A 25289-nucleotide genomic window follows, 5' to 3' on the forward strand; every position below is an offset into this window, starting at 1 on the left:
AGCTCTGGTTAGCAGGAGGGAGCGGATAGCTGCTCCCAGGCCCTGGATAGGACACAGAATGCAGAGCTAGCCGAGGAGCTCTAAATCTCTCAAGATTTGGTAATCTTGTGAGACAAAGAGCTTCCCTGCTCTCTCGTGAGACAAAGAGCTTCCCTGCTCACTCTACAGGAAGTTCCCACCAGAAGCATAGATACAGTGGGCTGGGGGTGTAATAATGTGCCTCGGGGGGTGGCATGATAAATGTAATGTTTTATTTTAATGTATGTATCATTGTCCCAGGTTGGCCACATCCCCAACACAATGTGGTCACGCCCTTTTCGGTGCCGCCGATTTCTTTCCTGCTGGAACTGAGGTGGGCCTGTATATTTTAGATGATAGGGCTAATTTTTACTCCCAGTCCGACCCTGCTGACCACTATACACATTTCACATTGATCATCCTTATAAAAGTCTTATGCCTGATACCTTAACCTCTTTTACCTTCTTCATATTATTCACTATAACCTTAAAGTAACGACATGAGACTTGAAATAGGGCACAAATAAATGATTTATTTAAATATGGTGGAGGTGAATAAAGCAGTCAGACCGACGTGTGCCAGGCAAAACCCAACTGTCCTAGGAACTCCTTAGGACTACTCACTGGGGAACAACCAAACCCCTGGGTTCAAGTGGGGGACCAACCAATCAAACCCCGGGCGCACATATCTACCTGGACGGGGCACCACGTCCCAATTCTACCGAACCCGCCCCTCCTCTGGGCTATAATGAAAGCAACCACAGGGCAACCCACAGGGGCGGTACCTGAAACCGAGACTAATAGCCGATTCACTCGAAGAGAGGCGGGTTCACCATGCCCAATACCGTAATGTGCGCCCAAACAACCACTGGCCGTCGACTGAACTGCTTTTCCGGCAATACTCAATCCATCTTCACTGAGAACCATGCCTGCCTCCAACGCTGATATCCATCGTAACAGAATCTAACCGACTCCTTTGTCTCTCAGCAACGAAAACAGGGAGGGTGGGTGGGCAACGTCCATATCTGCCAAGACTGAGCAAAACTCCGCCCATCCAACTTATAGCCCTATACCCCTCCCCTATGACACCGGATGGGCGTACCACAAAGTTAACTGTTAACACTCCGGAGAATAACTCAGTTAAAGATACAGCAAAGCTTTTATTATCCTTCGCTCCTATGCAGATCTCAGTTCTTATTTCTTTAAATAGCACTCCTGCAGCCCTGTACAGAGATTATCTGTCATTATCATTGTTCTCCCCTTATCCTAGCCCCATTTTATCATACTGTGCCATGCTGCTTTTGCTCCTCCCCTTCTGTGGGTACCCCTTCATCATCCTGCTATGCTGCTTTGGCCCCCATTCACATTCTGCCATGCTGCTTTGGCCCTTTTTCACTCTCTGCCATGCTGCTTTGGCCCTTTTTCACTCTCTGCCATGCTGCCTTTGGCCCTTCTCACTCCCTGCCATGCTGCCTTTACACTTCCTCACTCTCTGTCATGCTGCCTTTGCCCCTTCTCACTCTCTGCCATGCTGCCTTTGCCCCTTCTCACTCTCTGCCATGCTGCCTTTGCCCCTTCACTCGCTGCCATACTGTCTGTGCTCCCCCTTCAGGGGCGAACGCAGGATTTAGAAGGGGGGGTTCTAAAGCGGCTGCTGTACAGTACCGTTGGTTCGCGGAGGGGAGGGGTTTCTGGAGAACCAGAAACCCCCCCTGCGTGCGCCACTACCCTTCACTCTCTGCCATGCTGCCTTTACTCCCCCTTGCTTCCGCTCTTGCACTTACCTTTTCAACCAGTTTCTCTCGTCTCTTCTTCTCTCTGCTGGCTTCCCTCTTCTTGCCGACTCCTCTCTGCGCCGCTCCTCACTGAATGGTGGGCGTGGTGACATCACGCCCGACCGACATTCAGTGCGAACAGAGCACGGAGGAGTCGGTGAGCGCCGCCGTCACGTGAGTATTTTTTTTTTTTTTCATTTTTTTCAGCAGTCATCACATGTCTTTTGGAAAGGTATTTCATATTGTTATAATTCCATAATGTTCGCTATTTAAATCGGGGATTATGATCAGTTTATTGACAGGGGAGTTATGTCTCTGGGATATATCTGAGAAAAGATAAGACAGGTAAAAACTTTTGGAATATTTTTGAGCAAACCATAGTTGACACCCAGGAGCCATTTCTGCCCCCACAGTAGCATCAACACGGCCCCTCTAAATGTCGTTCCATTTGAGTTGGCTTAAAAGCCTGTGTTGTGAAGGGACAATTTGTCAACTCTCTAGGTTCAGTCTATTTGAAGGACTGTCCATCTCTTCAGGCAAACAGATTATTATATGTAAATTTATGCTCTGTACATTCTAACCATTTGTTTTTATAACTGTTATGCATTTTATATTTGAATGTCAGTTATTGTCTATTTGTTTTTATATCTGAGTGCCCTTTCCCTTTGTATATTAAATCTAAAATTTAATAAGTTGTGTCCTTTATACTCTAACAAATCCATTAGCCTGTTAGGAAGAATATAGCTTGACCATGTTAACCCTTTTGAATGGTGATGTGTGAATTGTGAATACATTTGACTAACAAGCCTAGTGTGTGCCTGCATTTACATTTGTGTAACAGTCTTGAGGTGTTAAAGTGTTAACCCTTTGATTGCTGCTGTGGGCCTTGCTAGCCTGTGTGTATCAAGGAGATTAATATGCTAGTATGGGACAGTATATTGGGATTTTACTGTCCTTATAAAGGTGATGGCAGAACCAAAGTGTTGGGGGTGTGAGAGCGCTGTGTTGGGGGTGATTCAGCAGATCTATAACCTGTATGATAGGTAAGAGAGAGATTGTGAGTGCTGGAATCGTGTGTAGCCCCATACAGTAAACACCCAAAGTCACGGAAGCTGGGAGCGTGCTCATAACAGTCAGCATATACATAAGTAGCTGGTTTAGCAACAAATGTATCTCAGGTGTCACAATTAAAACTTTCCTGAGTCCCCATTTTCAAGGTATGCAGCACCTATGATGGGAGGGGTCTGACCAGGGCCATCTTAACAACATTATGGGCCCCCGGGCAAAGCAGTGCACCGGGGCCCCTATATATATATATATATCTATAATATAAATGTCTAGTGGCGTGTGTTAGTCTGTCTGTGTGGAAAAAATAAAACCAAGCTGCAGCGCCACCTGCTGAGCGGTGTTAAACACTGACCTACTAAATTCTTAGTGTGTGTGGAAAAAAAATTTCAGAAAGGGCTGAAATTTGGTATACTAAGATGTTTTTAATTTGTTAATTGTTAAAAGTGTTTATAAAGATTTAAAAAAAATATATATATATTTCTTGAAGGAGAAGTGACAGTTGGGAGTGGTTGGTGGCTGCCGGGGGTGACAGAGTGAGAGGAGTGTGATACTCAGGACCGCTGAGAGAGATCCCTGTGTCTGGATAGACATCTGGATAGATGTGGCGATGAAAATGAAGGATGAGGTGATGGAGAAGAATGATGAGGTGGTGACATGTGGACAAAACCACGTTAAAAAAGGCCGCTTACATCGGGAAGTAACGCTCTTCCCCTGAGGAGGCCTGGGCTATGGCCCAAATGCATGACAAGAACCTTTTTAACCTTTGAACCTTTTTAACACCTTAAGTAGCTTGATTTGACTAGAATGCATGAGTATCATGCATGGGTTAACTTGTATATATATATATATATATATATATATATATATGTAAAAAAAAAAAAAGTGATATATATATATATATATATCTATAATATAAATGGCTAGTGGCGTGTGTTAGTCTGTCTGTGTGTGGAAAAAAACAAACCAAGCTGCAGCGCCACCTGCTGGGCAGAGTTATACACTGACCTATATATTTCTTGAAGGAGAAGTGACAGTTGGGAGTGGTTGGTGGTTGCCGGGGTTGACAGTGGGGAGTTTTTAACACCTTAAGTAGCTTGATTTGACTAGAATGCATGAGTATCATGCACGGGTTAACTGACCTACTAAATTCTTAGTGTGTGTGGAAAAAAACCTCAAAAAGGGCTGAAATTTGGTATACTGACATTATTGACGAGTTGAGGGGTCAAACTCATTTTCGTGAGGTAATTTTACCTCATGAACACACATGTGTACAGTGGCGGATCCAGGGGGGTGCGATCGGGGCAATCGCCTGCCCCCCCCGCCTAGCAGGGGTTTGCTGCCGACGGCTGCACAGTATGTGCAGGTCCGTTTGGCAGTGACAGTGTGCTGCCCGGCTGCTCTGATTGTGTTTTAAACACACTGTCCCTGCCTGTCACTGCCGAGCGGACCTGCACATACTGTGCAGCCCCGGCAGCCTCAGAAGTCGAAAAGGGGGCGGGGCCTAGATCGCCCCACCCTAACATCCCCCCGGGGAACAAACATTTTCTAGATCCGCCCCTGCATGTGTATATGTGTTAGTGTGTATGTCTGTGGAAAAAACTATTTTCTCAGAAAGGGCTCATCCGAATGACCTGAAATTTGGTATACTGACATCATTTGACAAAAAAATGCATGAGTATCATGCACGGGTTAACTTGTATATATATATATATATATTTTGAATCCTCTTCTATTCCTCGTCACTGTTCTGTGCTCCTCCGTTCTGTGCTCGCGGTGAATGTCGGGTGTGATGACGTCATCGCGCCCAACATTCACTGCGAGCGCAGCACGGACCAGGGGACCAGGGGGGGGGGAGCCGGATCGCCACCTGACCTGAACGGACAGGTGACCGCAAAAGGTAAGTTTTTTTTTTCTTATATATGAGTCCTGCCTCGGGCCCCCTTGTTCGCTGGGCTGCCCATCGTGCCCAGTCAGAAAGATGGCCCTGGGTCTGACTCACAAAAAACAAATTAGAAATCAGTGAAACCAAACCATTGTACAAGGCTGTTATCTCCACCAAGGCTGTTATCTTCACACATTGTGGAAATAACAGCAGAAGGTTCAGGAGTGAGATGAGCACCTGTCAGTCCTTGTCCAACCCCAGGAGATAAGGGCTGCAGATAGCCAGCAGAGTTATCTCCCTCCCTGTATCCAGAAGCCACAAGTGTGGGAGCCAGAGCCAGTATAAAAGGCTGTGCTCAAAGAACAGAAGGTAGACTTTCAGTGGTGATATCGTGAGAACTGGATGTCAGGACTTGAGAGGGGTTACGCCTCCTGCTGGACTGTCCAAGAAGTGGAGGTTACAACAAAGGACCACAAGGACCAGAAAACATCGTTTTTGAGCCTCATACCCTGCAGGTGTTGTTGTTACAATACAGGCAATTTACCCTGGCCAAACGGCAGAGAGTGGACTCGGGGATAAGAAACAAAATCTACCACACCAAAACATATTTTCCCACCCAAGCAAATATCTGGATAAATATGACATTTATTAATTTAAAAAACGCCAACGGAGGTGTTGCACTTTTAAGCAAGAGTTAACTTAATAACACAACAGCAGTTGTAACATAACACATAGGCAAATTTTGGTGATATCTGCTGCGGTCCCAGTGTCTTTGAACGCAAAAGCGGTCCCCATTGCTTTCTATGGTGACCAGGGCCGGATTAAGGGTCACAGCCGCCCCAGGCTACTACACTAGTTGCTCCCCCCCCCCCAGTGTGTGTGTGTGTGTGTGTGTGTGTGTGTAAATAAAAAATGTATATATATATATATATATATATATACATATATATATATATATAGATAGATATATATTTTTATATATATATATATATATATATATATATATATATAGATATATATAGATATATATCTGTAAATAAAATTGTAAAACATTAATACATAAAACACACTTCATTTTTATTTCAGGAATTCCCAACTATCCCTATATTTTATTTTCTCCCGAAAATCCGTAAGTCCCTTATAAACCCACTCGGGAGGCCCATAATTGCAGGGATAGGCTCTCTGACTGCCCAAGCCTCCCAATATGTAGAAATATTTTTAAAAAAATATGTTATGATGCTACCGGCATACCTAAAGGATACCACTTCCCTGCTACAGCTATTGAAGCAAATAGAATGGAAGGATACCTATAGATGGGCGACTGTTGATGTACAGGCCCTATATACTTCTATTGGCCATGAACAGGGAGTAAAGGCAGTTGAATTCTTCTTGGAAATGGATAATGATATTACAACTACTCATCAAATTTTTATATGTAATCTTGTGAGATTTATTCTTGAGCATAATTATTTTAAATTCTTGGATGAGTTCTATATCCAATTGTGCGGCACAGCGATGGGCACAATTTTTGCGCCCAGCTTCGCTAATATGTTTATGGGGAAGTGGGAATCCGAGACTATACATTCTATCAATCCTTTTAGGGCCAATTTAATTTTCTATAAGCGTTATATTGATGACATTATTTTAATATGGGAGGGCTCAAATGAGAGCCTGGATGCCTTCTTTGAATATATTGGTAACAATGACCTCAACCTGAATTTTACACATAAGACAGACATTAAATGTATAGATTTCCTGGATCTTGATCTGGAGATTGAAGGTGGAGTGATTGAAACTAGCACACATATTAAGGAAGTGGACAGTAATAGTTATGTCCATTATGAGAGCTGTCACCTGAAAAAATGGAAAGACAATGTACCTATCTCCCAACTAACCAGAGTAAAGAGAAATTGCTCTAATGAAGAAACTTGTAAAGTGCAATCCCAAATATATCTAGATAGATTCAGGGAACGTGGGTACCCTGAGAATCTACTGGATGTCGCTTCTGAGAAAATTGGGGGAAAAAATAGAGAAGAGCTCCTAATATATAAATCTAAGGATACAAATAAGAGAAATATGGTTCCATTTATAACTGAATTGAGTATTGATGAGAAAAGGATTAGACATGTTATGAACAAGCACTGGAATGTTATTAAAATGGACCCGATTTTGGGGGCAGAACTAGCAGATAAACCAGATTTGGTATTTAGAAGGACCAAAAATCTGAAAACCATGTTAGCACCTAGTTTACTAGTTGACAAGGTAATGCTAGGGAGGGGAGAGACTTTTTTGTCTAATTATAGTAATGGGTTTGGTAAATGCACAAAATGTAATGTTTGCAAATGGGTTGATCAATGTAATAAAGTTTTCTATGACTCCACTAACACTAAGGAGTACAAGATTAAAGGGAGAATCAATTGCTTAACTGCTTCGGTGATCTATGTAATAGAGTGTCCATGTAAGCTAAAATATATTGGTAAAACCAAGAGGATGCTTAAAATTCGGATACAGGAGCATGTGAGGGCAATTAAAAGTAAACTAGATACACATGCAGTTTCTAAGCACTTTGCACTTTTTCATAATGGTGATCCCTGTTGTATGAGCTTTAAAGCTATAGAGCACGGGTGTTAGGACCTAGGGGAGGGGATATTGCCAGGAAACTGGCTTGTAGAGAAATGTACTGGTTCTATACCTTAGGTACACTTGCCCCTTTGGGCCTTAATGAGGCTTTTGAAATAGCCCCTTTTATATAATGTACTAATTACTTTTCCTTTTGTCTTTTTTATCCCTTTTGTTTTTGTTGTTTATTTCTCCCTATTCTTTTATCCTGTGTGAGGTTTTCACCTCTAAGGAACTTTGTGAATTGCCATTGTCTAGATTTCCTTGTTAGCTTGTATGCCATATTGACCTAATTAGGTCATATACTGTGCTTCAATTCTGCATTTGGGTGTTGGATCCTGTCATCTTGTGTAATGTTATTCATTATGGAATTGCTCTGATGTTTTTACAATATTAAGATACTTACCTTCGGGGTTATTTTGGGAATTGTATGACTTTTGGGAAGCAGGGTATAGTGTGTAGCTCCGGTAATCCTCTGTTTTAGGCTCATTTGTTTGGGCTTTATTGCCTATTTGTATCTGTTTGGCCTATAGGCTGTCAAAGTCGTATAATTGGATGAACGAAAGTATATTGGTTTAATATTGGTTTGCCGTGCTTATTGCGAAGCGTACGCCACGTGTTACGTGGCGTGACGCGATCGCACGGTAAAATATGCACACACACACTCGCATTACAACAGTTAGTTATTTATATAATTTCATATTGGTTCTGTTACACTGTAATTCAGGAGCAGATAGTATTTGGTTTATTATTAGTCTATATATATATATATATATATATATATATATATATATATATATATATATATATATATATATAGTGATTATATGTACATTGTAGTGTTGTTAAAGGTTTAGGTAATAGGAAAGGTGTCATGCCTGATATCATATTAAAGCCCTAATCATCAGCAGCTGTCCGGTGCAGTCGGCGAAGAGATCGCACATTGCATACTTTAGTTATTGATATTAGAGAGTAAACCTTTGTATGATACTGGCTATGAAAAGGAGCAGACCCCCTTGAGAGAAGACCCCCACCTTTGGATTCCTTAGATTGAATCAACCTATTACCTGTCTGGCCTGGACCCACCCAACGTCTGGACCTATAGAAACCATCTACGTCATCTCTATTGTTCACAATGAAACACTGACTGTATATATATTAGCTGCATCTCACTGGGGCCTCAGTCAGCTCTGACACAATATTCTATACAGAATATTGTCCATCGGGTCCCGTGGTTGCGCAGCATGCGCAAGCGATTGCATTGGTATGTATTATCTTTTGGTATTGGCTGTGCTGTACTGTACTTTATCATAATATAATAATGTATTGAAATTGTTGACTATTTACATCTGCTAAAATAAATCACTTTGTGCTTTGGACACACATTCAATTGATTGGGCAATGCTTATTTTAAAACGATAGAATTACTTTAATAATTTGGAGGCTCGTGAGTTAGGAGTTACGTTACCGGCAGGTATGCAACGCTTACGATATTCGGTTCCTCAACAAAGGGTGGATTGACGGGCATAAAGCAGGAAAGAATATAATGTGTTCAAGACCTGTGGTTCACTGTGTGTTGCGAAACCGAATGTTCGTTGTTGCATAGACTGAAGGAACGCTAATTAGAATCTAGGGACACGAAAGAAAAATGTTTCTTTTTATTGTCGTTTTACGTTTTAAAGTGTATTGCATTGCTGAGCGTATGTGTATTTCCTGCTGTGCGTAAGCGAACTTCCGGTAGCTTTGCCACGTGGTTGAACAATCGTTTTGATAGTTATTATTTGCATAGTATAATTACTTGTGAAAGCCTCTGAGACATTATTACTATTGTTGGGAACTTTTGATTTTCTGCGCAGAAAAGGTGTATAGTGTGATTTTGTAACGTAGATACACTGTTTATTGTTGAGGTGCTCAGTTGCTGTCTGACGAGGCGGATTGCCCAACTGAAGGACGGTATACAGGGCAGGTGTACCGAATGCGAAAACGTGTTTTTCGCAAAGCGCTACCAATAGATCGCAAGGTTTGCTAATAATTAGTATTGGTAGGCAGTGCGATCCGATCGCACCGTTAGTGCGAATTGGTGAAGCAGCTAGGAGGAATTATACTGGAAAGACAGGTTGATTGTATCGACTTTGCGCTCCCAGCGATAATAAACTCAGCAGATTTTTGTGGTTGAGCCAGGGTATCGAGGAGCTGATAGCCCTTGGGGCCCACAGTGATATTTCTGTATTAGGGATCCTCGCCTGGTGCGAGAAAAGCGAGTGAACGCGGCTAAAGGAAATACGTTCACCGAGCATTATAGATCTCTAGCGGTGAGTATAGCAACAGAGTTGAAATTATTAGGTGGAAAGAACAGAGCATTGCGGTGTGTCTGTATTTCACATTTGGCCGGAAGGAACAGAGCATTGCGGTGTGTCTGTGTTCCGGGTAGAAGGTATATTGTTCAACATGGGTGCTAAGCAAACGCTAGAGATGGTCAGTGTACTGCCTAAGGAAGGCCCTATTGGTTCAGCGAGGTTTCTTATGTGTAAGAAATATGGTGCATACGCAACTGTGTATTGTGACACGTGGGTCGGGATGACCAAAGCTTGTGATAGGCCTTTCCCAACAATAGGAAGTTTTAATGCAGAGGTGTTAAATACCGTAAAAGATAAAGTTTGGTTGATTAAGTCAACGAAAGTGAGAAATGCACATAATCATTGTTTAAAATCGTGGCAAATGGAAGGTAACACGTGGCAGAGCAGCGAACGCACAGCGGAAGTGAGTGTAAGGAAAAACACGTGTTCAGCGGAAGTAAGCGTACCGGAAACAAGCATTCCGGAAGTGTGCGTTGCAAAGCGTGGCGAACTGAGCGCAAACACGCCCCCGATAAATTCGGTCAGGGCGGGAAGTACAGCCAATACCAAAAATGTAAAAACTGTAACTAGTAAGTTGTATGTTGTTTTAAGTAACGTTAAAAGTAATGTTTCAGTACAAAGAAGAGGAACGGTCCCACCAGCAGGGGCAGCTGCTGAAAGTGGTGAGAATAATGAAAAGGTTAACACAGGGGGAGACATCCATTGTACTGCAGCAGCAATTTCAGCAACTAGTTTCAGTGATTTGGTAGACTTACATCCTGTCTGCACAGCAGCAGTTCCCAATGGGAAAGCAGACAGGAATAGTGATGTTCCCTTAAAACATGTAGCAAAGCATGATCCATGCACTAGGTCTGAAACATTTTCAATTTTGTCTGATTTCCCTGATCCTAGGAAAGATTTGACCAAATGTCAGCAGTTTATTAGACATTATGGTAATGTGTATGAGCCAACTAATAACGATTGGCGAGTATTGTTTAAGGCCTGTCTTCCTCTCAATACTGATATACAAAAGTTCATTAAGGATTGTATGTTGGAGGAGGATGAATCCTTAACCGAGGATGATAACCAGGACAATATTAAACAAATAATCACACGGTTGGCCACATATTTCCCAGTGATAGTGGACTGGAGTAAAATTTTTAGTATCCAGCAAAAAGATAGTGAAAATGCAACAGACTACTTTTGCAGGGCTCTGATGGAGATGGTCAAATATACTGGGGTACCAGACATAAAAGATAATGAAGATTACAGAGAGGTTGCTGTTCACGTTCTAATGGATGGACTCAGGGAAAACTTGAAAAAAAGGGTGCAAACTTCATTACCATACTGGAGAGGAAGTACCGTAAGTGTTCTCAGGGAGTCAGCTATAGAACATGATAGAAGTATGAATAAACAGAAAGAGACACTAAGTGATAGGGTATTGATAGTAAGTATCCCAGCACCAGAGGGACTGCACACACGACCACCAGCATACAACCCACATAATAAGAAACATAGAAAAATCAGGTGTTTTAAGTGTAACGAAGAAGGCCATTTCGCAAGAGATTGTAAAAAAGAAGAGAAACAACATGAGTTGAGAAAGTGTTTTAGATGCACTAAAATGGGACACCAAGCACAGGACTGTACAATGACAAGAGCGGAAGCAAAGAGACTTGGCCCATCTAAGGGGGAATCACATAGACACCCACAGAGACGGCGCACACAAGTCTCGGAGACTTCTCAACAGTTTCCTGTGCACCTCATAGCAGCCAATGCCTGGGGGGAGAAATATAGCCGACTCTAGGGTTTAAACTGTGGTAAGTAGTAGTGTGCAGGAAACTGATTTTTAAAAGGTAATCTTTGTTGATTTTGTTTGTTCATTTATGTTGTGAAATGTTTGTTTTCCTAAATTTCTAGCCGACGGCAAAGAATAGAAATGTTTGTTGTGTTTGCTGTTTTAAGATAACTATCTTGTTTTTCTTCTCACAGGTAAAGGGGACACAAAAGGAGTATAGACTTAGTGATCAAAAGGGGAGATAGAGAAATAGAAGAATCACTATTGAAAGACAAATTAACAATAGACAATTGGAACACTCTTTTGTTTTAGGCTGCAGTGACTGATGATAATTTGTTTGGCTGAGAATCATTATCCAACAATGAAGTATGTACATACTTTGCTCCAAAATATAGTTTTATGTATTTCAGAGAAAATATGAGTCACTAAGAGTAAATTTTGACATTTCTCTATCATAAGTCAGAAAAGTCAGTTGAAAAGGTATGTAGTCAATGAGATACCGAGTTCTTAATGAACAAATGACGGACGACACTGGATTGCACTGTTAAGACCCCCTAGTCAAGTATGGGGAGGGGTCATAGTTAGCAAATAGCTAAGGGGAACAGTGGAATGAATACAGCCATTTCCCCATAGAGTCAGAGTCCAATCCAGCTGTTGTTTGTTTTAAAAATCTCCCTTTCTACATGTATGTTTGTATTCAAACCTTTGTATTCCCATCATTCATTGCTTTCCTATTTCCCATTCTTTACACAAATGCTAGTCTCTCTCTCCTCTCTCTCTCTCTCTACCCTCTCTCTCTCTCTCTCTCTCTCTCTCCTCTCCCTCTCTCTCTCTACCCTCTCTCTCTCTCTCTCTCTCTGCTCTGGTAGAGAAAAAATCAGACACAGTCTCAACAATGGGGCTAAAACATATTTTATGTTTTCACATAAGACAAATTCAGAGATACACACACTAGATTGACATGAGTTACAGAAATAGTCAGGGGTTTTGTTTTCATGTGTATAGAAACTGCTGATTTTAAACAGAAAGGTTCTGTTGTGGAAATACGATTCATGTTTTATAGGTTGCATATCTGTTTTGTTTTTTTTTGTTTTATGATTCGTGCCTCCTGTACAAAAATGTGCCTTTATATGGAGGCACAAAGGGTGGATAGGAGACTGCTGGAGGTTAGGCATACAGATATGCATCTCTGTATAGAACATTGGAGTAGGATTTTTACCACAAGATACGACATAATGTGAAACCCTAGAAAATGTAGAATTTTCATGTTTTATATTTTTTCACTGTTAGACAGGCATGTACTGGATACTGTTATATTTGAAGAAAGTGTTATAGAAAGAGACCCCTTTGCCTTTCCCACTTAGTCAAGTAGCTGAATATGAGGTACTGAGAATGACATGTGAGTTGGCAGAGGGAAAATCGATTGATATACATTGGTCTTTAGCATTTTTCTAGTCTAGAGGGCGATGTTGAGGTGACTGAGTAATCGTTTTATAGCAATACCAGCACATGATTAGGACACTACATAGAGGACTTTATACAGTGACACAGTTACCAACTGAAGTAGCTGCTAGTAAAATCCACACTTACACACACAACCATACATGGCTGTCACACCAGGGAGAACATAGCTGTCAAATAGACAGCAGGGTTTTATGTGACAGCTAACAAATCTATGTTTTGTTTGTCTTTCGTTGTATTGTTTTAGTTTTAAAAAGGTGAACACACACACACACACATGCACGCATACACATATTGGTTAATATAGGAAGATTTGTGTTACCCGAGGGATAAACTGTCTGGAAGGTGAAGAGATGTGGTGAGGAGTCTGGTGGACTCTGGAGAGATGGACAAGGTAGACCAATAGAGCCATCCCATATCCCTCCTGCTGATGGGTTTTCCACCATGTAAAACAAATACACGTCATCCAATTACCTCCATGCAGGATCCTCAAGTATACACAGATGTACCAATGAAAAATGTCTAGATAGAGGTGTATTGAAATGTGTCTAATGTATTACTGTATCATACTCAAAGCTTTTGTTATTCAATGTGATAGTCCTAGAGTTATAATAGATGATAGGGGTATTCATGTTATTGATAATAGATGTATAATGTATGAGTAGTGGTAACAAATCACATACTTTCAATTAGCCATAAACCAGTGGGAACATAAAGTAGTGGTACTCGGTAGAATGAATTGAATAGAATAAGAGTTGGAACTTGATTGAAGTGCCACTAGTCCTTTCCCGCTACCAAGAGATCACCCCTGGGCAGACTCCTAGCCTGTCAGTTTTTGAAATGTTCTTGACCCCTCGTGAGATGAGATTGTAACTGGGAGGCTAGGTTAGACCTTGAGAGAAGGTAAATAGTGAGACAGCAACCGAGAACGTCCAAAACACTGTTTCCTGAAAGGTCACACTAACTGTCAGGATGTTGGATCAGGAGAGTAAGTTGTGGAGCAGTAATTTCTTAAGCTTAGGTTATTTGCCAGACAGGTACCAGGTGTAGGCTACCAGCCTCACGGCTTCAAGGGTAGCAGAGACACACTGGTGCCCATACCACCCACTGCAAAGGGGCCAACACTCAGAGAAGGGTCCAAGGGCACTCATGAGTTTGTACTGGAAGGCCTCGAATGCAGTTAGTAGCACCTGAGCCAAAGGCTAAGACAGTTGTCCAGCATGAAGTTGTAGTTTTTCCTGTTTTGTGTTCTCTCATTTCACTCTCTTCTCGGGACGGTTAATTCTTTTGATTATTAGCAGGTGACAGAGACTGGTTCAGGTAATGATAAGGAGGTATTGGGGAGGAAGAAGTAAGTAGCATAATCAGTCCAGTCAATTACTCTATTCAATTCAGGGGTAAAGGAAAATTTGGAAACCTTGGAGCTTGGAGAAAGCGCGAGGGGCTATTGTCTGAGTAGCATTACGTCCGTAAGTACGGCGACCCCATGGTTAGAAAAGAGATACACCCGGCGATGCCAGTCCAGTAATATTCGGACTTGAGCAGGCATCCTAGAGAATGATTATCATTCTTGGGAGGGTAAGGTTTTAGACCAAACAAAGTGCTGGGCGTGCTCACACGTGCCTCAGTAATTATATCAAGTAGGATTAGTTCTCTTTCCACTAAATATTCTTGAGGTACCCGAACTATGGGTGGGAGGTCACTAGGGGAAAAAGTAGGACACCTAGGTCCCTTAGTCTGAAGTCTCCCAATGCTTTGCAAGCCGATCACTGTTAAATCTGAGTATTGAGAGACTGGGAAGAACGAACAGACAATAGCCCGCCCACAAGTGTTGATGAAAAGAACTGGTGACATTATTAGACGTGTGTATATTAACGCAAGCTGAAAGAGAATTGCATATGACATTATTGATAGACATAGGATGATGCTATTGATGAACATGAAGTGTTTAAATGTATACTGAGCTCAAAGACATGCGTTGGACAGAAGAACCTGTTAAACTTGAAGAACTGTAGTAGAGAATTCTGTATAGCTGATACACGTTCTACTGTACCACGTACCTTTCCAAATAATGTATTAAGTGTTTTATTGCACCCTTGAAGGGCATACAAAAGGTTATCTCCAAGCTCCAGAAGTGTACGGTTTATAGTAAAAGAAGAAGTCGTTTAGAGGATTAAGACTCTCTCTTATGATAACTTGTTTAGATCTACAAACAGCGTGGACATTACATAACAATGAAACGTGGTACTGAGATCCTGCATATAACATCTTTAAGGTGATAGTTTATTGTACTATCAAAGGGTGGACTGTCAAAGTCGTATAATTGGATGAACGAAAGTATATTGGTTTAATATTGGTTTGCCGTGCTTATTGCGAAGCGTACGCCACGTGTTACGTGGTGTGACGCGATCGCACGGTAAAATACGCACGCACACACTCGCATTACAACAGTTAGTTATTTATATAATTTCATATTGGTTCTGTTACACTGTAATTTAGGAGCAGATAGTATTCGGTTTATTATTAGTCTATATATATATATATATATATATATATATATATATATATATATATATATATAGTGATTATATGTACATTGTAGTGTTATTAAAGGTTTAGGTAATAGGAAAGGTGTCATGCCTGATATCATATTAAAGCTCTAATCATTAGCAGCTGTCCGGTGCAGTCGGCGAAGAGATCGCACATTGCATACTTTAGTTATTGATATTAGAGAGTAAACCTTTGTATGATACTGGCTATGAAAAGGAGCAGACCCCCTGGAGAGAAGACCCCCACCTTTGGATTCCTTAGATTGAATCAACCTATTACCTGTCTGGCCTGGACCCACCCAATGTCTGGACCTATAGAAACCATCTACGTCATCTCTATTGTTCACAATGAAACACTGACTGTATATATATTAGCTGCATCTCACTGGGGCCTCAGTCAGCTCTGACACAATATTCTATACAGAATATTGTCCATCGGGTCCCGTGGTTGCGCAGCGTGCGCAAGCGATTGCATTGGTATGTATTATCTTTTGGTATTGGCTGTGCTGTACTGTACTTTATCATAATATAATAATGTATTGAAATTGTTGACTATTTACATCTGCTAAAATAAATCACTTTGTGCTTTGGACACACATTCAATTGATTGGGCAATGCTTATTTTAAAACGATAGAATTACTTTAATAAGGCCCTGGTGGGTTTTTATTTATTTGGAGGATACCTTAATATTGGCATGATCCGTACTGGATTCTATACTCGCCTGGTAATCCTCTTTTTTCTATTTTTAAATATATGTATGGGCGGAGATGTATATATACACTGCTGACCCTATGTAAATTGTTTTAGTATTAGTTTAGTATGTTTGTGCTAGTGATGTGTCTAGCAACTTATTCATGCTGGGTTCTCTGTATGAACCTCGTCCCGGAGTATTGACCGGAAGTGACGTCATCCTCCGGAACAGGAAGTGATGCGGATACCTCTTCTGGGGCATAATCGTGAAATGTATCATCCTTAACCAAAAATAGGGTCCTGAAAAACGTTTCTATAAGCAGCAGCCGTTCTATTGGCGCTCACATCACATTGCCTATACCAGCCTCGCTGCGCCCCCCAGGACTCAGCGCCCCAGGCTGCAGCCTGATCAGCCTAGTGGTTGATCAGGCCCTGATGGTGACTGCTATTTTGCACGATTGAAGATGGCGCTAGCTATTGAAGCCTATGGAGAGATAATTGCGGTACATGGATCTTGGGATCCCTCACTGCATCTTACCTGCTTGCCCCTCTGGTCACTATCGCAAAGTATCCACTTTGCGACAGTGACCATAGAAATAGAATGTCGCTAAAATGTGTGTTCGTCGAGAGAGCCATTTATCGCGACTGCCGTCCAATAAATGGACACCACTTTTTTCTTAAAAGAACACTTTTAATTTATGCTCACAATCTTTCATTTTTATCATTTCGATAAGGAATGAAAATGACCGTGACAAAAAAGTGGTACATAATAAATATGCCCCTTTGTATAATAAGCTGTTTTTATTTTACTTTGCTCCAGAAAGTGTCCCTTTGCATAAACGCCTTTGCTATTTTCCATTCTGGAACTCTCATTAAACACATCTGTTAGGAAGAGTCATTGAACTGACAACCACTATTGTTAGCAATCTCTTCTTTAATGCATTATGTAAAACGATTCATATTCCTTCTGCATTCATTCTATGACATTTCCACATGCCTAAACAGACATGGCTCATCATCCGTTATTTATAAGGTGCTACAAATTCTGCAGTGTAAGTCAGCTTACAAATCACAAGAGAAATCACATTAAAACTAGTTAAACATAGGAATAAAATGTGCTAACAAAACGTGTGAATAAAATAAAGGTACAAGACATAGGTACAGTTAGCACATATACAGGACAAATTCTGTATGTACAAGGTAAACATGGAATCACAACAGTCACAACAATAGAATTTGAACATAGCATAAAGAGGTAAATTTGAGATAGACAAATATAGGGTGGAGACCTCTGATCTACTGATCTGTTCCACTGATCTAGAGGGCCCCAGTTACAATGTGTCTCTTTCTGATGAAATCTGTTATTTAACTTTTTATTTCTTTAAATATATATTTTCAGTTTTCATATTTTAACATAAAGAAAAGATAGGCACAATGTAAAATTTTAGGAACATAATATACCTAAAAAAATAAATCTCGTCCCTGGGTGGGCTTGAACCACCAACCTTTCGGTTAACAGCCGAACGCGCTAACCGATTGCGCCACAGAGACAACTGAAGCATAATCGTGAAATGTATCAGCCTTAACCAAAAATAGGGTCCTGAAAAACGTTTCTATAAGCAGCAGCCGTTCTATCGGCGCTCACATCACTTTGCCTATACCAGCCTCTCACAACCTGACGCTGTGAACTCCACACCAAGCAAACATTTAATGCATTGGCTCCGTATGCAGACAGAAAAAGCGAAACATCCATAGACAATAAATGTTATCACTCAGCCACGGACAATAAATGTTATAACCCAGGAAGACAATAGAAAAAAATGTAATAAAAAAACATCCAGTAACGCTCAATGTCCAGCAAACTGTATATATACATACTGCAAAAGGGTGAAAGCTCGCACAGGTCAGATGATTGACAGCGCTAAGGAGCGTACCATTCAAATCTACAGGGGTGTAGCGCAATGCCTCTTGTACAGATTTGGCCAATACAACAGGCTGTTTTTATCTATAATCCACAGCACCGTATCACTTGAGCTTTTAAGAATAAACGAATAATCTGATTTACTATATATTAATCACGGACGGTGGTGTGATAACTCCGGGGCTCTACTGCTGTAACCGGAGGCAGAGATCAGATGACCTATTAAACACTATAAGGTTCGGCTGCAGTTATGACATAGTTTAAAAGGATAAATACAGCGATTGCCAGTAGCTGCCTCGTTAGCGCAGTAGGTAGCGCGTCAGTCTCATAATCTGAAGGTCGTGAGTTCGATCCTCACACGGGGCACTTGATTTTTTTTTTTTTGCCCACGAACTAGTTAGCATAATAAGGACATAAAACAAGCAGTTGATATCAAGGAATACTTGCTAGTCCTGGTTAATTTAAATGTAGAATTAGACCAGACGTTATAAGCCAGTATTGTTATCATAGGTCAGTATATAGATATAATCTTGTGTTGTAGAAGGTTAGTTCAAACTAGAGATGGGCGGGTCCGGTTCTCCGAGAACCGAACCCACCCGAACTTTGGGTATCCGAGTACCGAGCTGAGCAGCTCGGTACTCTCCCGCCCATTCCGAATCCAAATCGAGGCCGAACGTCATTGTGACGTCGTCGGATCTCGGGACTCGGTTCTCGCGATACTTCAACTTTATAAATACACGCCTCCACAGCAATCCATCGCCATTTGACAGAGGGAGAGAGCAGGGTGTAGTCATAGGCTAATTAGAGCAGGGACAGAGAATACCATATTGTTCTTGCAATTGCTCTAACCAAAATCGCTAGTGCAGAGAGGAGGATAGAGGTTTATTATTTTTTCTTCATATTTGGCACTCCCCAGCGCTTTTGGGGTGTCCCCCATAATTGTGCATTAATATTTCTGGCTGTCAAAAGTCATATCTGTCAGCAGTATCTACTAAATAATTTGTAGCACACCTCAGTGTTTTTGGGGTGTCCTCCCTAATTGTGCATTAATATTTCTGGCTGTCAAAAGTCATATCTGTCAGCAGTATCTACTCAATAATTTTTAGCACTCCTCAGTGTTTTTGGGGTGTCCTCCCTAATTGTGCATTAATATTTCTGGCTGTCAAAAGTCATATCTGTCAGCAGTATCTACTCAATAATTTTTAGCACTCCTCAGTGTTTTTGGGGTGTCCTCCCTAATTGTGCATTAATATTTCTGGCTGTCAAAAGTCATATCTGTCAGCAGTATCTACTCAATAATTTGTAGCACACCTCAGTGTTTTTGGGGTGTCCTCCCTAATTGTGCATTAATATTTCTGGCTGTCAAAAGTCATATCTGTCAGCAGTATCTACTCAATAATTTTTAGCACTCCTCAGTGTTTTTGGGGTGTCCTCCCTAATTGTGCATTAATATTTCTGGCTGTCAAAAGTCATATCTGTCAGCAGTATCTACTCAATAATTTGTAGCACACCTCAGTGTTTTTGGGGTGTCCTCCCTAATTGTGCATTAATATTTCTGGCTGTCAAAAGTCATATCTGTCAGCAGTATCTACTCAATAATTTTTAGCACTCCTCAGTGTTTTTGGGGTGTCCTCCCTAATTGTGCATTAATATTTCTGGCTGTCAAAAGTCATATCTGTCAGCAGTATCTACTAAATAATTTGTAGCACACCTCAGTGTTTTTGGGGTGTCCTCCCTAATTGTGCATTAATATTTCTGGCTGTCAAAAGTCATATCTGTCAGCAGTATCTACTCAATAATTTTTAGCACTCCTCAGTGTTTTTGGGGTGTCCTCCCTAATTGTGCATTAATATTTCTGGCTGTCAAAAGTCATATCTGTCAGCAGTATCTACTCAATAATTTGTAGCACACCTCAGTGTTTTTGGGGTGTCCTCCCTAATTGTGCATTAATATTTCTGGCTGTCAAAAGTCATATCTGTCAGCAGTATCTACTCAATAATTTTTAGCACTCCTCAGTGTTTTTGGGGTGTCCTCCCTAATTGTGCATTAATATTTCTGGCTGTCAAAAGTCATATCTGTCAGCAGTATCTACTCAATAATTTGTAGCACACCTCAGTGTTTTTGGGGTGTCCTCCCTAATTGTGCATTAATATTTCTGGCTGTCAAAAGTCATATCTGTCAGCAGTATCTACTCAATAATTTTTAGCACTCCTCAGTGTTTTTGGGGTGTCCTCCCTAATTGTGCATTAATATTTCTGGCTGTCAAAAGTCATATCTGTCAGCAGTATCTACTAAATAATTTGTAGCACACCTCAGTGTTTTTGGGGTGTCCTCCCTAATTGTGCATTAATATTTCTGGCTGTCAAAAGTCATATCTGTCAGCAGTATCTACTCAATAATTTTTAGCACTCCTCAGTGTTTTTGGGGTGTCCTCCCTAATTGTGCATTAATATTTCTGGCTGTCAAAAGTCATATCTGTCAGCAGTATCTACTCAATAATTTGTAGCACACCTCAGTGTTTTTGGGGTGTCCTCCCTAATTGTGCATTAATATTTCTGGCTGTCAAAAGTCATATCTGTCAGCAGTATCTACTCAATAATTTTTAGCACTCCTCAGTGTTTTTGGGGTGTCCTCCCTAATTGTGCATTAATATTTCTGGCTGTCAAAAGTCATATCTGTCAGCAGTATCTACTCAATAATTTGTAGCACACCTCAGTGTTTTTGGGGTGTCCTCCCTAATTGTGCATTAATATTTCTGGCTGTCAAAAGTCATATCTGTCAGCAGTATCTACTCAATAATTTTTAGCACTCCTCAGTGTTTTTGGGGTGTCCTCCCTAATTGTGCATTAATATTTCTGGCTGTCAAAAGTCATATCTGTCAGCAGTATCTACTAAATAATTTGTAGCACACCTCAGTGTTTTTGGGGTGTCCTCCCTAATTGTGCATTAATATTTCTGGCTGTCAAAAGTCATATCTGTCAGCAGTATCTACTCAATAATTTTTAGCACTCCTCAGTGTTTTTGGGGTGTCCTCCCTAATTGTGCATTAATATTTCTGGCTGTCAAAAGTCATATCTGTCAGCAGTATCTACTCAATAATTTTTAGCACTCCTCAGTGTTTTTGGGGTGTCCTCCCTAATTGTGCATTAATATTTCTGGCTGTCAAAAGTCATATCTGTCAGCAGTATCTACTAAATAATTTGTAGCACACCTCAGTGTTTTTGGGGTGTCCTCCCTAATTGTGCATTAATATTTCTGGCTGTCAAAAGTCATATCTGTCAGCAGTATCTACTAAATAATTTGTAGCACACCTCAGTGTTTTTGGGGTGTCCTCCCTAATTGTGCATTAATATTTCTGGCTGTCAAAAGTCATATCTGTCAGCAGTATCTACTCAATAATTTTTAGCACTCCTCAGTGTTTTTGGGGTGTCCTCCCTAATTGTGCATTAATATTTCTGGCTGTCAAAAGTCATATCTGTCAGCAGTATCTACTAAATAATTTGTAGCACACCTCAGTGTTTTTGGGGTGTCCTCCCTAATTGTGCATTAACATTTCTGGCTGTCAAAAGTCATATCTGTCAGCAGTATCTACTCAATAATTTGTAGCACACCTCAGTGTTTTTGGGGTGTCCTCCCTAATTGTGCATTAATATTTCTGGCTGTCAAAAGTCATAACTGTCAGCAGAATCTACTAAATAATTTTTAGCACTCCCCAGTGGTTTGCGCTCAGAATGGATTCAAAGCAGTCCACATATGATCTAAATGAGCAACCAGGTTCTGTCACCAGTCCTGATGTTAGTGTTCCCAGTACGTCATCTGGCCAAGGCGATGTCAAACAACAGAGTGTTTTCAAATTAGTGCAAAAAACAAAAACCCAAAAAAATTTTACTGTATTGAAGCGAAAAAGAAGTGTAACTGAGCAAAAGTTAAGTGACGATAAAAAAAAAATTGCAAGCATGCCATTCTACACACGCAGTGGCAAAGAGAGAATGAGGCCTTCACCTTTGGCTATTAGTGGCAGATCCCAAAAAGTTACCCAGCCTACAATTGGTGCACAACTACTGTTACGCGTCAAAGCCGAGCTGCAAGATAACAGTGAGGCATTACAGGAGAATATTTGCTCTGATTCACAAATGACAACAATCCCTGTGGAGAGTCCATCCAACAGTGGGATGTCTAATCGTGACCATTCTGTTAGTCTACCCATAAAGAAGGGCCCTTTCAGCAGTTCTGCTGATGTGTGCCTGAACAGCCCGAGTGTAGCCGGTGATACACCAAGTGAGGATGACACTTTGTCTTTAGAAGAGGATGTGGGGGAGATTTGGGTATCCGACGATGAGGATGCGGTTGATTGTGTAAGTCCTGCAGCAGTGTGGCACCAGTGGGAGCAGTTCTGGCATGTGAGGTTCTGGCACCAATATGCACTTTCCAAACACAAGCAGGGATGACGCAGGGGGCAGACCACAACAGTTTGACATCTGGGCTGGTTTGAAGGATTTGTCAAAAAAATGTGTGACCTTGACCATAATTCCAACCAATCCTACTATTAACATGCAAAGGATGGTGGAGGGCCTATCAGGGATTAAACTGTATTTTTCATAATTTTCACTAATAATGTTTGGGTGTAATATACACCCAAAGACGAGTGCTCAATTGCTAAGAGTCATTGATGGAGAGGAAGACAAGCAGGCTTGTCTGTAGAATTTGCAGGCAAATTGTGCTGCGTTATATAGGTAACACCCAAAGAGAAGAGCTCCATTGCTCCATTGCTAATTGTAATTGCTGAAATAGAAATAATAGGGCTGACAGTCTTGGTCTAAATCTGCAGTTACATTTTATTGTACCATAGCTCATTGCGAAACAGGAGAGGTGGCAGGGTTTAGTGATAATCTTCCTCCAACAATACTAATTCATCCCAATATCCCAATATCATAGAAGTCTGTGTAGTATGATGTAATTGCTGATAATGGCCTTCCAAAGGGAATGACTAGTTGATTTTAGGGCAGAGCTGTCACGGTTTTTGGGCAATTCTTTTACAGCACAGCAAATATCAAAATGTTTAGCGGACTCATCTGCATCACCACTGGGTGTCTTGGGAAAGCAATTTCTTTTATTACAAGCAGTTGCCAGAGAAACTGAAGGAGAAGACGTCCCAACAAGATGTTGATAAGTCTGGGATCCTTGCAAAGAAAATTAAGTATTTCATCTACAATTAAAATATAGTTAGCACATTTACTTTGTTTTATTGCACACTATAATTTTATGTAGCACCTTTTCAAAATCTATTATTAAGGCAATCACTTGACTCAAGCTAACTGTGTCTGCACTTTCTTCACAGGTAACTACTTCGCTGGACTAAAGTATATTCCCCTCAAATGCTAGTCTTCTTGCAGCTGCTGTATTCTCCTACATGCTGTTGCAGAAACCACAAATTGACCCTAAATGTTTATGGACACAAACAGCATCTCCTGCATGTCATTTTTCAAAAGTTCTGTAACACCAAGTTGATAGTGTGTGCAAAACAGGAAATGTGATGGAATTCAGCCCCGCTGTAATGCTGGACCAATATTGGGGTCGTAATCAGAAATGACATATCCTCAGGAGACTCCAAGCAGGATTAGCCATCTTTCAATGACATCCCTTAGTTTTTGGAACAGTTTGTCAGCTGTATGCCTCTTAGTGAAGCTGCTGATACACAGAGTAGCCTACTTCTCAAAAATGTGATGCACCTGGGTACATGCTGCTGCTGTCCATGCTGGGGAAGGCGAAAGACCAACCCAGTGGGCTTTCACAGTCATATAATCTTTTGTTTGCCCAGTTCCGCTTGTACACATATCTGTGGTTAAGTGTACAGTGGGTAGAATACCATTTTGTCACCCAATAATGACATTTTTAGGAACTTTCCGGTACAGGAGAGAATAAGCTTTTCTAGTAAAATGGTATAGTGATGACATTTGCTAACAGGGACATAACACCTCAATTAAATGTCTTAAACCAACTGTATTAATAGTGGACATTGGACACAGATCTAACGCTAGCATAGTACCCAGGGCGTCTGTGATCCGCTTTGCGACTGGGTGACAGGTTTCATTCTTGCTTCCTCTTGCAGAGGATTGTTTACTTGCCAATTGTTGGGGGGGAAGATTGCAGGTGCTGGGATGTAGATGAGAGAAGGGAGGTAGATTATGCTGGAATGCTTGTTGTTAATTTTTTTTTAACCAAAGTTTCTGATTTTCCCAACAGTTTGCCAATAACTCGCTGAAAAATGACGAAACATGGATGAGGATCCCAGATGGTTAAGGTCCCTACCTCTACTGAGTGTGGCTTTCAAAATGTTACAAATGGATAGACAACTCTTGCCAGGATTCGTGTAAAAATAATTCCACACTTAAGAGGTGGATTTTTGGTCTTATGCCCAGGCATGACAATGGCCTTTTTGTTATCACTGGCAAGAACTGCAGCAATTTTTCTTTTCAAGTGTATGAAAATCATATTGTGACATAGGAGGTGTTCAAAATTGAATAAAAAATGACTGGAAATTAGTGTTACTGAGGTTAATAATAATGTAGCTACAAAATAATACCTAAATTATGTTATTTTAGCACCAATAAATGTAATTTTTATAACAAATTGCAAAACAAAACCAAACAAAACCAAAACCAAAACCAAAACACGCAATGGCGGTTTTGCAAAACCAAAACCAAAACCAAAACACGACGGTAATCCAGATCCAAAACCGAATCCAAAACCAAAACACGGGGGTCAGTGACCATCTCTAGTTCAAACCTCACTCATTATACTTGTAAGAAACTCAGATTAAAGTCGGCCAGTTCCCGATGTCCTAGTTTGTAATGCTCTGCATGGGTTTTTCACCTCAGCCAAACTACTGTAAGTCCAAGTTGTTCTTTTAATGTCATGTTGGGAGATATATTTATTTGTGAGCTATATGTGTACCTGACAACTGTACCACTTCAAGAGTCCTTCAAAGCAGTGTTCACTAGTCTACGTGCGACATGTCCATGTACACATTGATTTTGAGCAGGTGGATTTGTTTATTGGTTTGTGTTTGGGGTGTGGGAAGAAACCGTAGTAGCACCTGGAGGAAACCCACGCAAACATGGGGAAAACAAACAAACTCCTAATAGATAAGGCCATGGTCAGGAATCAATTTTATT

General features: G+C 40.9%; 2 non-coding genes across 2 annotated transcripts; one reads left to right on the forward strand and one right to left on the reverse strand.

The window, feature by feature from the left end:
* Positions 1 to 17670: 17670 nt before the first annotated feature.
* Positions 17671 to 17744, reverse strand: TRNAN-GUU (transfer RNA asparagine (anticodon GUU)). Its single transcript has one exon. It is a non-coding gene; the product is annotated as a tRNA-Asn (tRNA).
* Positions 17745 to 18407: 663 nt separating this feature from the next.
* TRNAM-CAU (transfer RNA methionine (anticodon CAU)) lies at positions 18408 to 18480 on the forward strand. Its single transcript has one exon. It is a non-coding gene; the product is annotated as a tRNA-Met (tRNA).
* Positions 18481 to 25289: the final 6809 nt, after the last annotated feature.

Source organism: Mixophyes fleayi (assembly GCF_038048845.1).
Source record: "Mixophyes fleayi isolate aMixFle1 chromosome 4 unlocalized genomic scaffold, aMixFle1.hap1 SUPER_4_unloc_2, whole genome shotgun sequence".
Taxonomy (NCBI): Eukaryota; Metazoa; Chordata; class Amphibia; order Anura; family Limnodynastidae; genus Mixophyes; species Mixophyes fleayi.